This window comes from Vigna unguiculata, unplaced genomic scaffold, assembly GCF_037176805.1.
Source record: "Vigna unguiculata cultivar grain cowpea cultivar isolate G323 ecotype 2 unplaced genomic scaffold, ASM3717680v1 ptg000306l, whole genome shotgun sequence".
Classification (NCBI taxonomy): domain Eukaryota; kingdom Viridiplantae; phylum Streptophyta; class Magnoliopsida; order Fabales; family Fabaceae; genus Vigna; species Vigna unguiculata.
Genome location: NW_028196941.1, coordinates 27,501 through 45,000, shown reverse-complemented (window position 1 = coordinate 45,000; position 17,500 = coordinate 27,501). Strand labels below are relative to the sequence as shown.

The 17,500-nt window shown below is 44.6% G+C and overlaps 1 non-coding gene across 1 annotated transcript; it reads left to right on the top strand.

Annotated features, from left to right (window-relative positions):
* Positions 1–4,001: 4,001 nt before the first annotated feature.
* On the top strand, positions 4,002–4,084 carry TRNAY-GUA (transfer RNA tyrosine (anticodon GUA)). The gene has a single exon. It is a non-coding gene; the product is annotated as a tRNA-Tyr (tRNA).
* The last annotated feature ends 13,416 nt before the right edge of the window (positions 4,085–17,500 follow it).

Here is a 17,500-nt window from a genome sequence, read left to right as displayed (position 1 = left end):
TTGTCCCTTGTGTCGTTGAAAGGAGTCTAAAGCCAGATAAGATCATTCCCTAAGGGACTAGTCCTTCTATCTGACTTCTTCTACTCAATCAGCATGAAAAAAAAAGGCATAGAAGGGTGCAATACTTCTATCTTTCTGCCACTTCGTCTTGTACCTGTCCTTTTGGGACAGCCTCTCTCTTCACACCTTGAACCAGGACTAAAACCTATCCCTTCTATTATGATATGAATAAATCCTACTTAACCGCTAAAGGAACGTAGTTGCATTTCTATTCTATAAGGAGAGGGATTGAAGCTTCTTTGATAGAACCTGGGAGAGGTATGTTTCATTGCAGGTTCTTTAGAGCTTGGAGTTTAGAAGCATACTTGTTAGAGTAAGGAGCGGAGATACTCGACTGATAGGGAGAGGAACGAAGTAGCGTGTTGTTGATAGAACAAGGTATGAAGTAGCTCGACATTATAAAAGGAGAGGGGTTGGCTGGCTTCCCTACTTCGTCTTCTATCTTTCTTCCACCCCCTGGACACCATTCTACCCAGAACTCGTGTATGGATCGAGAGCTTAGAATGCCGTTAGAGAAAAGGCGTCATGAGTGGAAACACTCAGATGTGAGGTTAGTGACCTCAGTCTGTGGAGGTCCTTCAGACCCACGGGCGTGGGTGAAGGTTACACTGTAACAGGTGTATATTTTCGCTCATATCCTGAGCGGGTATTTGATTGAAGTGTCAAATACGCCGTCCTGGTCCTACTAAGATCAGCGCCAACCATTGGCAGCACAAGATCGCTGCGAGGAGAGTGCCCGACCTATTTGTCTTTCTCGCACCGATGATTAAACATAATTGCGTTATGAAAGAATGTTCGATCATCAAACTAAGACTCACTGAAAGCTGCCGTTCACGTCAGGGCATATAGATCAGCGGATATGTAGTTTCGTGTACTGATTCTCTTCGAGATTGGGTTGGTGTTCAGTGTGGGCAGTCTCATTTGCTAATCTATATGTTTTCAGTTTCAAGAGGGAAGAAGCGGGGTAGAGTAATTGGTCAACTCATCAGGCTCATGACCTGAAGATTGCAGGTTCGAATCCTGTCCCCGCCTAATCATCTGAGGCCGTAGTCAGCCTCAATCTTTCTGATTCGTAAGTAACTCAGTGAGTGCTTTCCTTTTCCCATGTCTTTTTTGGTCAACAACCAACCACATCTCTATATAGTCAAAACACTAGTCCTACAGGCTTGACGGGGTTCAGTCTGTATGGAGGGAAGATTTTTTTGAATGTAAGTAAAATGGATAAAAAGATCGATTTTTTTTCTTTTTCGTTTCTTATCTATCCCATAGCTGTTGTTGTTCTCTATTCCCTTTTTAGAGGGGGGCGCCCACCCGCATTGAATCTCCCCGATCCGGGTCTCGATCTCACTTTTGCCTTTTATGCTTTGCATTCATAAATGAATATTCGACTTGAAACCCTGTTCAAGGAACGCTTTGGGGAGTATTACGTATTGCCAGACGGCTTCACTTTCTCAGCCGGGGCATCTAGACTCACAAGTTGAAACCTTACAGGGTTTGCAAGATATCTTTGTTGATCTATTTTTTGAAGGGGGGCAAAGCCCTTCTTTTTTGACTGCTTTGGAGTTTGTTCTTAATTGGGTGGAGAAAGATGATTCGCTTTTTTTATGTTCCTTTAGCCTTTCGTGGAGATCGAATCCCGACTTTTTCTGACTGATGAACGAAATTAGTGCAGCGGCAAGGAGCGTTTTTGACTTCCTAACATGGATACCAAGTCTGGGTCAGAGAATTCATAGTAAGGCGATACGCTCTCCGATGCAGTAGATCAGCGGACCGGAAGATTAGCATGTGAGGCGAGAGTGTCCGGTCTGCTTCAAGTCCTGCCGTTCAATACTGGACTTCTTCTTCCGCTTCCAGGAGCAGCCTCTATCCTGTTGAGGTGAGGCCTTTGACTCCGCTTGCCTCTACTTTTCATGTCAAGCGTACAAGTGTAGTTTAGTGGGATTGACTTCTAAAGACAGGAATTCTTTTTCATCTCCTCGGGCAAGACCCTGTATAAGTCGACGTCTTAACCTGACTTCCTGAGCTCAGAGATTTGATGATAGGGATTGTTCACAGCACTAGTTGTCACCGTCTAATCCTTTCATAAAAGACATTCACTGACCCACGTAGGACTGCTGAATGGAATGATTCCTCCCCCGAGGGTGATGGAAGGGGGGGCACGACCCGATCTAAGATTACTCCCTGAGCAGAGTCTGACTTTTCGAAAAGAAGAGAGGAAGGGGCGTACCAAAAAGTTCTCCAATTCGATGAGGACAAGCAGGCACAACAATCCCAGGAAAGGTTCGAAGCACGTAGTTGCAAAGCTAATATTCAGAAGTTCAGTTCGTGAGATAGCTCCCCGGACCAGATCTTTTTGATAGATTCCTAGTACCGACCTTCCGTTCAGTGTAGGGAAGGGATTTGCCCCAAGCCAACAAGGAAGCAAAGTACCCGTGCTATCAGTACAAGTATAAGCCGGATCGTACCACACGGGAGCAGGATCCGCGTTCCACCTCTAAACCATAGGATCGGGCAATTAGAATCATGCCACTTTTTTATGGCAGGTTGAAGTTTCAGGCCAAGGGCGAAAGCAACTATGACTGACATCCTTAGATGAGCTTCAGGCCACTTGACCAATAGGCAAGCTCAAGTAGCTTTCAATCGGGGAGGATCAAGTCCAAAAGAAAGAGTGAAGGATCTGTCTTTTTTCCCAGCTGTATGAAGAAACCAAGCCAACCGAAACCGATTCAAGAGCCCTTCTATTTTTTATGTTATTTTATTATTACTTTTGCTCTGACTTTGAGCGATTCCATATCAACTAATGGAATCATAATAATAATTTCAATGAAAGGTTTAAGTAGTGCTTTTTTATTAATTCAATTATATGATGTTGTTCTACCTATTTGTCTGCCGAGGAACGTAGTCGCTTTCTGGTTGAGTTGAGCGTATGTCTTTGCCCAGATATTTTTCCTTTGTTTGAAAAAGACTAACTACTATAGTATAGTAAGGGGCCTTTTCTTGCTCGTTAGCGCTGTTTTTTGATTGCAGGGCGCTAGCTTACTAATAAAGAATAAATATATATATATAGGGCTTTTTTCTTTCATCTTTCAGCTTGATCGGAATCGATTCTATGATTGAATAGCAGAAGTGCTACTTATTAATTAGTAGTATAAACTCGGAGAGACAGACAGAGAGGCAATCATACCTGCTAACTCCTAGGATGAGAAGTAGGTCCCTTGTTTTTGGCAGGAATAGTTCCATTGTTGCCCCTCGGGAGAGTGAGTCTACTTAGCGAACTGGCAGGACGCGGAGATCGATTGATAAAGATGAATCTCGAGAGTGGATGGTTGACCGCCGCCCCCTTGTCCTGGAGGCTCTCCGGCCGAGGAGGGGCTTGCTATCGTAACCTTTTATCCCGGTGTATGTGAAAAAGAGTGACGAACCCTTTTTTGTTCGGTCATAGGTTGGTGTCCAAAGAACGAGAGTCGGCTTCCTTAACTTAAGTCCGTTGTTCCTCAGTAGCTCAGTGGTAGAGCGGTCGGCTGTTAACTGACTGGTCGTAGGTTCAAATCCTACTTGGGGAGAATTTGGAGTTATAGCTTTTCTGACCTAGCGACCCCTGTCCTTCCCCTTAGTTTCTAAACTAGCAGAATCGTGGGACATCCAAAGTGGGAAGTTTCTTGTTTCTTTTTTTTCTATTTCTTACTCCCTTTTTTAGTTTAGGAACTTGGTTCGTTCAATTCACTTGCTCATGAACTCGCAGCTTCGCCAGAAGCGACTAGGGGGGAGCTGTCGTAGAAGCTTTGCCCTTTGTACAGAGATTGTTATGAACTGACTAGCGGAACGCTAGCTAAGCTAAAAAAGAGTCTGAGTTCCCTTCAATCAAATCAATAAGCTTTATTTCAGGTTTTTATCCCTCCTTCTTAGAACCCATTGATGGAGGGGGGCCTCGGCCCGGGAAGGGGAGAGTGGCCGAGTGGTCAAAAGCGACAGACTGTAAATCTGTTGAAGTTTTTCTACGTAGGTTCGAATCCTGCCTCTCCCACTTGTTTGTTGTAGACTTCTTCGAAGAGAAAGGGGGAGAAAGAAATCCTATAGCTTAGCTTGAGTAAAGCCCATTAGTATTAGTAGTAATTGGATCTTTTCTAAGGTTTGAGGATGCTGTACCGATAGGTGCGGGAGATTTATATTGATATAAAGATAACGTCAGCATATTGGCTCCAGCCGGTAGCACGGGGCTTGCGAATTCTTCGATCCATACCCTCTGAGTTAAAGAGTGGGTCGGCACAGTTTTCCAGGTTGGTTCAAACTTCATCCCTTGTTCAAGGGGAATAGTTTGAATCTGGGGTACATAACGGTTTACAAGACGATTGAAGGACTCCTTTATGGAGCCAACCAACTCAACAACAGTGTCCATACAAGACACCGGCTGAGATATACTGGAAAAGTGTTTTCTACCCGTTTTGCTAAGGTTATAATCTTAGAAAAGGAGAAGAAAGATACCATTTAACCAGCATATCCGCCTTTTGATCCCGTACACATATCATCCTTCTATGATGGGAAGGGATTTACCTGGGCTTGCACTGGAAATCCTATGAGAATATGACAATAGGAGTTTTCTTAACTGCTAAGCTTACACAGACTCCTGAAAGATTCGGACGAAGGCATTCCAAAAAAAAAAAAGAAGAAAGCTATTTATACGCTAGAGCCTTACAGAGACTTCCTAAAAAGAAGTGACCTTATCTAAATCTAAGGTAAAAACTCAAAGGCCCACATGCTTTCCTTTTTTGCTTGCCTAAGTCCCTTTTTCTACATATGGATTGAAAAAAGTTTTTCGGCCTGTCATGGACAGAAACTAAACCAGGCTCGCGTAGATACATTACCTGAACCATGCTTTTCCCAAGCGGGGGTCTAAGACCCTTTTCGGAAGCAAAACCCAGAGCAAAGGGGGGCACGGACAGCAGTTAGAACATACAGATAAGAGCACATAGCATCACTTACATCAGAAGTGGGATCACTCACTTCAAACCTTACTTCACAAGATCTTATCGCATTGAAAATCCGTATGGTGCAGTTATGAACGGAAGCACTGGGGTTAAGCCGAAAGTAGAAGTCGAAAGAGTAGTAGGAGTAGGCGAGAAGCCGGCGCGTCTTCATTTTGGGAATTCCTAACGGAATGAATATAACCAAGGGGAATGGAAATCATCGAAGATATAGTGTGTGTGCCGTGAGTAATCAATCTTCGCAAAGACAGAATCATGGATGTGGTCGTACTAATACTAATACTAATAAAGGATACTCTTTTGATACTTCTTTAATAGATCAGGAATTTATTTTCTTCAAAAATGGATTTGACTTTGCTTTTTAGGATGCTAAGGTTGGGGTGCTTATCCTCGTTTTAGTGATGTGCAGGCCCACTCGATGAAACGAAAAAGCTTGACAAGCTGGATGGATATTGGGTCACGGACATAGGAATACGGAATTAAAAAACCTGAGGCATTTAGGAAAACAACAAGCCTTGGTGCGACCTGACTCGGAACTGGAATTGGCAAAGAAGGAAGCCCCAGGTGCTTGAAAGACCAATACGCTCTAATGAGTCCCACTTACCAATATTTAAGGTGCACCGCAGGACTCATTCTGATCCACCCGCGGACACCCCTATCTTAAGCAAATGCCGACTTACCCTTGGCCTTCCCAGATAAGAAAAAAAAGAGAAAGAATTGCCTCTCGCTCACACCCTTTCTAGGGGCGAATCATCGGATCGGATTGACCACCCTTTCTTTTCGCTTTTGATGCAGCTACAGCCTTTTCAACTGCTATTTGCTCGGTAACCATTATCTAGTCATGAAACGGGAACCGTAAATGAATACGAATAGGCCCTTCGAACTTGATTCACAAGACAGGCTCCGGTCTTAGGCATGTCTATCAGGTCCATTCTATCTCCTCCTCGAAGGAAGAGGCTCAAAGGCGAAAGGGATCGCCCTTGACCCCACTACTGCTCAGCTTACTTGCTTTCCCTAAGCACACACACTAAGTAGATAGTAGGCACAGGTACGCTAGGAGCTCATCGAACTTAACTTGTAGAGTGAGACCAGTGCTCGATATGGTTCATTTCAGTTCTCGTTCTCTCGATATGCTTCAACACATACCTGTCATCTATCTTTTTCAAGCGGTATCTCAGTCTGCTTTCCCTGATATTGGTAGTACGTACTATCTTTCCTTGCGTGGAAGTAGTTCAAAGCTATCTTGAGATATATCTAAAAGCTATATATAAGGAGAAGTCCCGGTAGAGCTATTTCATGCCCTCTTATATGCTCGCTAACGTTTGTTAGCTCGTTTCCAAGTACAGAAGGCGGGTCTGGGAGACTTTTAAGTGAGAGAAGACCGCTGATAAAACAGTAGTGCTGCTCACTGATCGGTAGGGAGGAAGGAAGCATAGCAGGGGAAGGGGATAGCAAGAGAGAGAGACATGCGAGTTCGACTCTCGTTCTATCCATGTTCAGCAGTCCTTGTCCATGTTGGAACTGGGCAGTACCGCTCAACTACGAGATGCTTGAAAGTAGTTGCTTTTACTGTCTTTATTGAGATGTTCCGTGTACCGCACCGAGCCTTAATAGGTTGAGATTCTGTAAGTAACTACTCCGTGCAGGAATCTCTTTATGGAGGGAATTTGGATTTGTTATGAGATGGACTTCTTTTTCAATGATTCTTCTGATTTACTTCCTCTGGCAGTTGTAGTCATTTATGCTCTGTGGTGGCGGCGCCCTTTACCATTATTAAATTTGCCTCGACCCGACCCCGATCTGACTTTAGCATTTGATGCTCTGAGATATGAAATATCTTCTTTACTATAAACCCTGTTCAAGGAACGCTTTGGTGAGTATTACGAATTGCCAAACGGCTTCACTTTCTCAGCCGTTGGTGAGCATCTATATTTTACGATCTTGATGTGACGGCTGGGTCTTGACCTAGCTACCGAACTGACTTAATGAAATGGTAGACGTGGCCAAAGGAAGGGGTCGAAGGACAACGAGAACTCACAGCTTTCTCTCTATCCTGCCTGAGGCCAAACTCACACTTTATGGAGCTATAGCATACATTGAGCCTGCAGGGAGAGCCCTCTGGAATTGCAAAAGCCTTTGCCTCTATAACAGCCTCAATTCAAAGAAAAGTGTAAGTTACATTGATTCGGTCTTCGGGCTCACCTGATCTTCTTGGGAGCGTACCCTACAAGGGAAGAGAGTAGCCTGGGACAAGATATCTGATTTACGCAAGGCCAAGCCGACCTTCCGCTTCCGGAATGGATTTCTTTGAGACAATAAAAGAAAGATAGATAAGGGATTTTTCTTTCCCAGCCGTTGCCCTTGTCAGAGAGATTCCTTTTTTTCTTTAAATAAGAGAATTCTGACCTCAACCTCACTCAAGGGATAGAAAGGGGCGATGAGCTCAGTGGAGTAGAAGCCGTCCTTCTGAAATAGAAAGCCCTAGCTATGAGTTACTCCAATCTAGCCGTGAAGCGCGAGGGCCAATATTCAAATGAAAGCAAGGGGCTGATTGTCCTCATGGGGAAGGGATGAATACGAGCTGTCGGAAGAGCTGCTCTCTAAGAAGCAACCAATCCAAGAATTTCTTGATTTGGTAGAGTACCAGTCACAACACTAGAACCAAGTTAGGTGAGCTTGAATGCATAGGTAAGAGCGGGGAAAGCTGCTCTTAGAGCGTACTCCTTCCGATCTAGGCGTATGGTTGAATCTATCCTTCAAGTAGTGCTTGATTGAGGGATGAACCCGAATCCGTACTTTCCGGTACTTTTCCTCTTTCAAGTGGGTTGAACTCTTTCTTTTTCTTTTATTGGCACGGATGGACACCTCGAAGAGAATCCTTCTTCTTCTGCCTGGCTGGCTTTGTACTGACTGATAAGAGTCTCCAATATGCAAGCCTTACACGTGACTTAGTAAGCCAAAACAGGGCAACCCACTGCTCGCGACGTGCGGTGCGAGTTGCTTTGTAAAAGGTATTTATGTATCAATCAGTAGCCAGAGAAAAAAAAAAGTACAATTGCAACTTCAGACATTGAAGAAGATTTTTTAATGAGCAAATTTGGCGCAAGCCAATGCCGCTAATAAACACCCTTTTTGAAATTGAAATGAAACAACTTTGAAGCGCCCTAACATGTACCTACGGAGCAGAAGATAGATCGGTCCTCGTAGAACGTTCAAGACTTTAAGTCTGTTGTTCCATATCAATTACTAAACCTCGTGGTATCCACGTACAAAACATACCATTACCAATAAAAGAATTAGCACATTGGTGTCGGTCTACTAAGCCAGTCAATCAAGTATGTAGTGTAGAGTCCATGGTGTAGGACAGGTTTTAGTACGAGGAGTTCAATGAAAGGATTTCTCTATAGTAAGAGTGATCCATGGCCTTTCGCCTAGAGTCATAGAAGAATTCCTTCATGCTTCCCATAGGGGTAGGAAAGAGTCAAGTGGCCGGTTAAGCAGCTAGTCCTACCTAATCTAGGCACATACGCCGGTGAGAGCAGTGCCTTTTCAAATCAAAGCTTAGCTTCTGAGATTCTCTGACTAATAGAAAACAATCTTTTGGGAAAGTATTCTGCGCTCTACTCTATTAGGCTGTGGGGCCCAGATCTTCTTGAATAAACTACTGTTTGCCCCTTGGAATGAAGCCTCTTAGGCTGTCTACCTTTGATTCAAGAGTCTCACCTTGGCGATCTACTGAGAAGGTCGTATCCATGGTCTCGACTCGCTCATACCCAGCCCACCTCTCTGAGGGGGACTTCCTTGCTATGCCACCATCCTATTAGCTTAGCTGGTAGTTAATCTATTTACTAGTCTGATGCACACTTGGAAGGCTCTCCTTTATCTTACCAGTCGTGCAGCACTATACACGCGTTTAGGTCATCATTCTTATCTAAGGCGGATAATTGGGCTTATAATGCCTTTGTTTTATGGACCTCGGGACCTTTCATTTCCAACTTCGGCCTATCATCTTATGTTTTTAGTTTCAAAAAAAGAAAAGGTTCGCGCCCTAGAGTGCATCCACGTCTTAGCCTTCACGGATGAGGCCTGCTATGACAAGGGATAGATAGGCACTACCTCTAACAAGGTAGTCCTATGGCGATAGAATGCCTTCTGGATACGACTAAAGAATAAACCATTATCTATATTCCTAGTCCCTTTGTCTGAGCACAGGTGACTCTCTTAGTGTTAGTACTTGTTCAGTTAAGATGTACATAGTCTTTAGGGTACGGTCATTACGCAGCAATATATCTTCCCCACTGGGCGTGGTATACAAGATAGCATCTAGCAAAGGACTTATCAAACCTGTTCCGAATCCAGAATCGAAAGCCATAGGAACAAAGCTTGAGGAATACTGTGACTTCCATCAAGCCAAAGCAAAGTGAACGAATTGTTCATAATGGTGTCTGTGTGAAAAGGAGATTCCTTAGAAAGATTTGACTCCTCAACAGCTGTTCTCCCCTTACACCAACTGTATGTAGTTGAATCGAGATTGGCGTTGCCTGGGTCAACTCTCTCCTATCTCATGTTGCTATTTTAGCTTTCATTTCCGTTATGTTACATATTGATCTTCTTTGACCCGCGAAAGCGAACGAGGAAGCTTACCATTCCGCCGTCGGTCAGTTATTCAAAGAAGAGTATCAACGGTATAACTACGAAATATTGATAGCAAAGCTCGGACTTTCATCCCAAACTCTTTCTTCTTTCGAATCTGAACCATGAAAGTCAGTCAATGTTGGCTTCCTCGATTACACAGTTGACCACACGCATTCAACGGTAGGGAGTAAGACCTTCTCTTTACAATTTGGAAGGTAAATTCCAGGGATACTCATCGAGTGGACCATACCAAGGCTTTCCAAGAAAGCTCCTTCTTTGCTTTTCTGATTGATCTCATTGTGGACGTGTAGAGATAGGCACCTTATCTATGCAATATAGATCTCTCTAGACAGATTCGTGAAAGATCCATTTATTTACGCCATGGAAGTTTCATTGCTGAATGACTTGTCTGCTACCAACTCCTTCCTCTATGGGTAGGGCATCTCTACATGTGAGACCTTGTATACAAATTGATCACATACCGCCGAGTAATTAAAGAAAAACTCCTCCTTGCTTTCATGCATAGCAGACTAACAAGCTGAAAAGTGATCTCGCTGTACCCGATCCCCAAGCACTGACATTGAGAGAAGAGTGGAACGGGACTAGCCTTATAGGGGACTTCCCCGGATACTTATCAACTCATATCGGAGCAAGGAAGCTAGCAACCTACTGAGACTGAGACCGCGCGAAGCAATACCACATTCTCAATACCCCGGAAGACAGCGATGTAGGGCTTCGTTCTTCTCTTGTTCCTGTTTCCATACGGTATCGATGGGCCGATCGTTTCCTCTGGGAAAACTAGCAAATAGCATTTCCCTGGAAGTGGCATGTCAAAAAGGAGGAATTTAGATCCCACCTATGGGCGAAATCAATGAAGACCTTTTCCCTCCCTTCGGTCGCCTCTATTTCGAGAAATGTTGTTCTTCACTAGCGGCAAAACTAAGAATGATTTTATCCCTCATGGGCTGGCATGAGAAATTGAAATTGATCGATCTCCCCGATGGGAAGAAAGATTCCTAACAGTTATAAGACGATTATGTGCGGCGTAAATGGTGATCATTGCAGGATAAAACTTGGTGCTATAGCAAAACAACTTTTTCTTCCACGCACAGAATAGGTTGTTCAAGAAGGGGACAGGGATGTGGATCTCACTACTATTGATTAACCGGTGTCAGTTGCTTTAACAGCTTTCCATGGGCATCCACCCGCAAAGATAAGAGGCCTACGCAACGATCCTTAGAACTCTCCGGTTCAAAGCCGCCCGCAATCGATACCTTTCCATTCCTATATCCTATACGATACGCTATTTTCCTGTTTCAAAGAGCTTATTCGAGAACAAGGCGCAGCAAGAGCTAATTCGATAACAGGATTCTTCGCAATTAGCCTTTCCTCGCTTTCGCTTTCAAGGGGCGTAGCGCTTGCTTACTTCTTAGAGTAGAGTCCGGAATTTTTAGCTTATTAGGTCACAATCCTGTCTTATTTAGATCTTCTTTCAGTCTAGCCCTTCTTCCACATGAGATCCTATTTTTCCTAACTCCATGTAGCACCACTATCCAATGAAAAAAAAAATCCTGCTATTTCACTCCTGGAATTCCCTGATAGAGAACTCCAGTTCTATACCTGGGGCTAGCTACTAGCTCAGACTCCGGCTTCTTAGTGTGGCCAAGTGGTAAGTCCTTTCTTTTCTGTCTGAGAATATGTCTTATCTTCCGAGGTGGCATGAGACAATAAGTGAGTTCCAGTTTAGTCTTTTGAATGTTCCTGAGGTGGATCGAGTCTCTGGTAGTTCTAGGTGGCTAGAGACCAGGGCTAACAGTCCTAGAAAGAGCAGTCCTATTTCTAAAGTACACGAACATCTTTGACATAAGGACGCTTTCAATCTTTCTTCATGAAAGCCAGACAGCGGAGCGGAGATAGAGTCCAAGCGCACTATAGCACTGCAGGGAAAGAAAATATCTTCCTTTGAAAAACTAAAGTAGTACTAAATCAAAGAAAGACATGAATTGCCCGAAGGCCAGGTTCTTTATTCCCATAGGCACAAAGACCGATCCCGACCGTCCCTTATTATTTGATTTTACACGTGCCTGGAAATGATGCTTGAATTCTTGCTTGTCTTATGAGCCATTTACTTACTTATGGAAGACATGGGGCACGAACGAGAGCATGGTTAATTAAGTAGGCTATGGAGCATGAGCCATATCAGTGCTAGAAAGACTTCCTTTTTCGATATGGTTTGATAGTAGGAGAGAAGTAGTACCCCTACGAGCGATGGATAAGAAATGCTTTTTTTTTTCAAGCGGAAGAAACTTCACTGCAGGGGAAGGCTTATGTCACTCGGATGGGAAGGCGCTAGCCGCATGGAGTAGCCATAAGAGTTAGAAGACCGCCATCAAGGATGACAAGTCACATCGGGACAGCCCTTTTTCCAGCTAGCTGATATAGAATGGAAGGGGAAGGAGGAGAAAGATAAAAAGGCAATCAACAGACTCTGATAGACGCTATGGGACCATCTCCCTTGGGAGAAGCCTTTCCGTTGTTCCAGGGTTTTCTTACTATTGAGGTCCATTTTTCCTATCATGGCATGGGGATTAGAGAGAAGATCAAGAGTTTCGAACAAGCACGCAAGCCTGAAAGCATGAGTTTCCAGCGATCGAAGTTCAAACTTGGCCGGACAGGAAAGAGGGAAAGCCTTCTTCTCAATGAGCTGTATCCATTATACAATCACCGGGCTTTGCCAAAGACAGTCCCAGTAAAGGGGTGTGTAGCAAAGCATCCACCGAGACTAGATTGGAAGATAGTCATGTGCTCTATGAAAGCAATCGAACATCATGTGTGAAGCATATGAGATGGCTAGCCGGGCAGTTCCATCATAGTTCGTGACAGGGTGTAAAGGATATATGATCTTACTTTACGATTGAGGTCTTCTTTCTCCTCTTCTTCACCGGGAACCCCTATTTCATCAACCAGACGGACAATGGGAAGCGTGCTGAGCAATAAAAAGATAAGCCAAAAACGTGAAGTAGAGGGATCCCATCCTGACGGATGAGCTGCTCCCTCCCCCGGTTAACTACCACTACCCGGTCTTCCCTTTGAATTGATAGCTTCCGCTGGAGCACTTGCCTTCGTGATGAATCCCTTGAGCTTTGACTATCTTTTTGCTTCTTCTTGCTAGCCTTCGATTGTATGGTTTCCTGTATCGCTCTTGTCAAGCTCCAGCCCGATCCCTGTGATCTCGTACTTGGCCTTCCCCCCCTCTTTATCTTCGTCCCGGGATAGAGCCTTTCACTAAAGGGAAGGTTCCCGAGCTTGGCCGAAAAAAATCCTGGAAGTAGCACTGCTTTGGCGATTGGCAAGACATATCCGAGTAGCGCTGCCTGAACGAAGCGTGGGCGTAAAGCATCAAGTGGAGGCGTCGAATCCTTGCAAGAGGGGGGCAGACCGGTCAAAGCCAAGTCCAGACGAGCTGGCCAAAAGGCATAGGGCCAAGGCGGAGCTGGCAGGCTCATCTCACTTATTGTGTGCTTTGTTGGAATAGACTGACATCAAGGGAAAGTGCACTTTATCTCGATTCCTCTCTTTCTACAACTCTTTCCAACCCACTGCTCAGCCCCCCTCCAAACTATGGCATCAAGGTCGGACCAAGGGTCGGGCCTCCACCGATCTACTGATAAGGTAAGGGGAAAGACAACTGAATAAATAGGTCTATCTATCCTATAAAGACGGGCTAGAGTAAACGCCAAGCGCTGGCCCATTAGTGGGTTCAATTCCTGCTTGCCTCTCATTTTCAATTGTTTGTTAGAGTAGTCTCGATCCTATTGAACATAAGCTATATCACAGGGAGTAAGTAGATCATGATCGGAGGGGACGACCGGAGAAAGATAAGTCAAGGAGGACCCGAAGAGGAAGAGCGGTCCGTCCTAAACGAAGAGCGGTCGCTGAGAGCGAAATGAACTGATTTGGCCGGAGGGGGCCACGGGATTAGACTCTCGATGTATTATTACATTTCTAGCGGGAGGAGAGTAGCCCCGAAAGAAGTCGGTCCTAGCGAAAACACATAATACAGCTTATGGCCGAGAGTGTCATGAAAGAAAGGTCAGTCTGCACAGGCGGGACGTGACATTAATAGACAGGTCAAACTGTGGAATCGTCTGATTTTCACTCGGATGACGTAATTCAATTTGATTTATATCAGTGTGCAGCAGCCCCTATGACAGAATTGAACATCAGATATATCACATCCATAAAAAGATTAAAAACAGTCGGTTATGAGAGCAGCACTTTTCCTTGCGGGGGCCCCGTCTCCCATCGGTGCGCTGGAGACGATTCTTTCTGTATCTTCGGCTTCGTCTTCTCCTCCTTCTGAGTCAAACAGATAAAATAAAACATGTGAATGAACGAATTTATCGTAGATTGCACGAGCAAACCACCCTTTTTTACTTTACAAATGATTGTGATTGTGGAGTTGAGGCAGGGGCTCTTGCTTTTTACTAGGCTAGACGACTCGGCGATTCTACCCTACTTTTTTCCCAGGATTGGACGCCTATTGACGAAGCTCAGGATTGGATTGTCGCCTTACTGCTTGACGAGAACAACCTACCACTGACTTTTTGAAAGTACCTATCTCATTGCACTAAAAGAGTCTGTCTTTGACGATAGGGCTTGAGGTCGATCGGTCCACCACTAAGGATCTATGGTAGGTCAAAGAGCGCAGAGAAGATTGTCCACCACTTCTTCTTGTACGCGCTATAAGATATAGGCTTTCTATGAAAGCTCGTAAGATCAGCTGACAAAACAAAACAGAAAGGGATTCGGACTCGCCTGGTTCATGTCTATCGACGAGGGATCTCAGATTGCGCTTGACCGCAGACTCGTAGCATGGGTGAGAATTCTTCATCTTAGGTAATGAAGGTGGGCGGCTCGTCGTCTTTGAAAAAGGAAGGGATGATTCTTGCCAAACTCTGTCATGCCCATCCTCCTTGGAGTTTAAAAAAAAAGATCCCCTTATGTTTTTCCGTCTTCTTCTCTGCCGAAAGGAAAGACAAAGGCGAGGGAGTCCTCGAACGGGGAAACCCACGATTGAGAGGTCAGATCACACCATCCTCATTGATCCAACTCGGGTTGGTATGCTCACAAAGAGAGACCCTACCACATGTGTTTCAGTTTGAGAGCCACCCTGTTTTCTCGATGTCTTCTTCTCTTTCGGGTGGGAGGCATTCTTCAATAGCTTTCATTACTGAGGGGCCCAATCCTAAGAATAAGAGTATCAAAAGACTCGATCTATCCGACCTTACCATAGTCTCCCTCGAGGCGCGGTCAACCTAGCAGGTGTCATACCTTCAAAAGAGATGGCTCAGACAGATTAGCTATAATGCGCAGTTAGATACTTCGATGGCTCTCGAACTAGCTGTGTTAAGCATATAGCTAGCCTTCTATTACCTTATTTCTCCAAATTTATGAATCCATAATTGTTGCCATTCAGTCTCTTATTAGCGATAGGGGCCGTCATCCAACATGCTTCTATCTAAGTGATTTCATACCTTATTCCCTCCGCCACCCTCACCCTTCTAAGCTCCTTTGCCCTATGCCTTTAGTTAGTCTGCTTTGAATGATCATTTCACTCTTCGAAGGTGAGCGAAGTACTTCGAGGGATTAGATGGAAGGAACCTCTGCTAAGAATGGAATACAATTCTTTGTGTCCTTATTTAGCTTTCAAGTGGGAGAGGACTTCCATAGAGTGAGCCCTTCGATCGCGGTGCTCATCTTACCACCCTAACTACTAGCGCAGTCCAACTTATCCCTGCTAACCCACAACTAAAGCACCATGACTCTTTGATTCCGAAATGCGGCCGAGGGCATCGGAAAGGACACATCACACGCCCTAACTCCACGAAGGGATGGATGGAATAGACAGGCACAAACCGTTGACCCTAATCTTACCAAGATATACAGGTATTCAATCCAGAATGGGCACAGAAACTGTTCAGGAAGTGAATAAAGCAGAAAGATACACATTAGTATTGGACTTAACCCCAGAGGAGAAAGAAGAACCTCCGCTTGTCCTAGAGCTAGCCTCAGAGTCAGAAGTTTATGTTAACCATACCACTAGGACAGGAAGGGTCTATCAACCGCCTCATTTGCAAGGCTAAGAAGAGCAAGAATCTATTATGCCTTTCGCTCAGTTATGAGCCAACAGGAATTTGACTGGATTGAGACTCGCGGTGCTTACACCTCTAAAGTCAGCCTCGCTCAACAATTCCTCGAGACCAAAGCAAAAGTTCTCTTTCGATCCCAAGGAGTTCATTACCTATTATTGTTGGCTATTCCAATGCCAATGCCAATGATAGAGAGATTAGGGGAATATACTGACCGAGAAGAGAGAGTAAGACCCTAAATGCTTACGGGACAGAGAGGACGCTAGTGAGATGCGCAGGTGTATGAGCTCTGAGATGTGTAGGTAGAAAGAGAAGAAGCCGTTCCAACTGGTCCTATCATCCTAGGGTAGTAGTCAATCCGATGTAGCTAATCCGACCGGCATTAGTAGACGAGTACAAATGAATATAGTAGCCCTATACAATAGACGGTAGTTCCATTAGAAATTCTATGTAAAAAGTAACCTACCGGTTACAAAGGCCTATGAATTTACAAAGTCAACATCGGAGAGTCTTCTTAACAGCTGTACTAATGCCGTTCGCCTTGACTTTAGTCATGTAGAGCATTTTCTTTTGGCATAGGAGCCTTCTAGGCCTACTGACTCTTATCTAAAGGGGCATATCGAGATCCCTTAGCCCACAAAGCCCTTGACTTTCCTTCTCTGCTTCGCACCATCGTGACACTCACCCTTCGTTACCCAGCCCATCGCTAACGCTCAGCCTCGTCTTTTGATTTGACGACCTATTTCCCTCTTTCTCTATTTAGGATAGAAAGCATAAGGTCGCAAGTGAAGCTTCTGGAGAGAGCAATGAAAGAGTTAGAATTGGACCCATAACATTGACACAGGGAGAATCCATTGCTTGGTTTCCCACAGGCAGAAAAGGACTTGGCCTGGATGTAAACTGTAAAATGAAAAGAAAATTGTAGTATCCAAAAGGGCAGCTAAGCTAGCAATCCGAACAAGAAGATCTTCCCGTGGACTCAACAGGGTTCACGAATCTTATCAACTATTTACATGAAGTAAAGTTGGAATAGATCCCAGACTTCGGAGATAGCCACCACTACTACTACTTTAGAAAGGACCGAATGGCGTGCCTTATACCTTTCAAATGAATGGTGGGGAGACCGGAATCGCTTTTGTCGCTCCGGATTTCCTCTTAGCCGAAAGGGTCGAGGCAGGAAGGAGAACGCTATATATACACCTCTTTGTACCTGGGACTAGACATAATAGCTTGAGAAAGGCTCGGGAAAGTACGTTGTGTATTTTATAGCACACGAGATAGGCGGCTTGGCTTAGAGCCTACACCAATCTATCTGTTCTATCTGTAATAGTTCGATCTGTCTTCCTGAGATGAGAATTTGTTTTGAAATAGCTAGATTAGAACTGGCCGCCTTGCCTTGGCTTATTGTGTGATTTTTGAGCAGGAGCGAGCTGTCTTTGGCACAATCTGTACTGTAGCCGGGAAAGCAGGAGTCAAGCTGTTCACAAGCAGTGGTTATGAGCCGCATCTAAAGCCAATCCATTTACAAGTGAAATCTTGCCCAACTCCAACTACAAGGAAAGAAAGGGGTGAGGTGCTCATTCTGTATAAATTGGGTCTCTCGGAACCATGGGCGGCGAAAACTAGGATGGAATCATAGGTAAGGGATGACATAACTGGGGAGTAGGAATG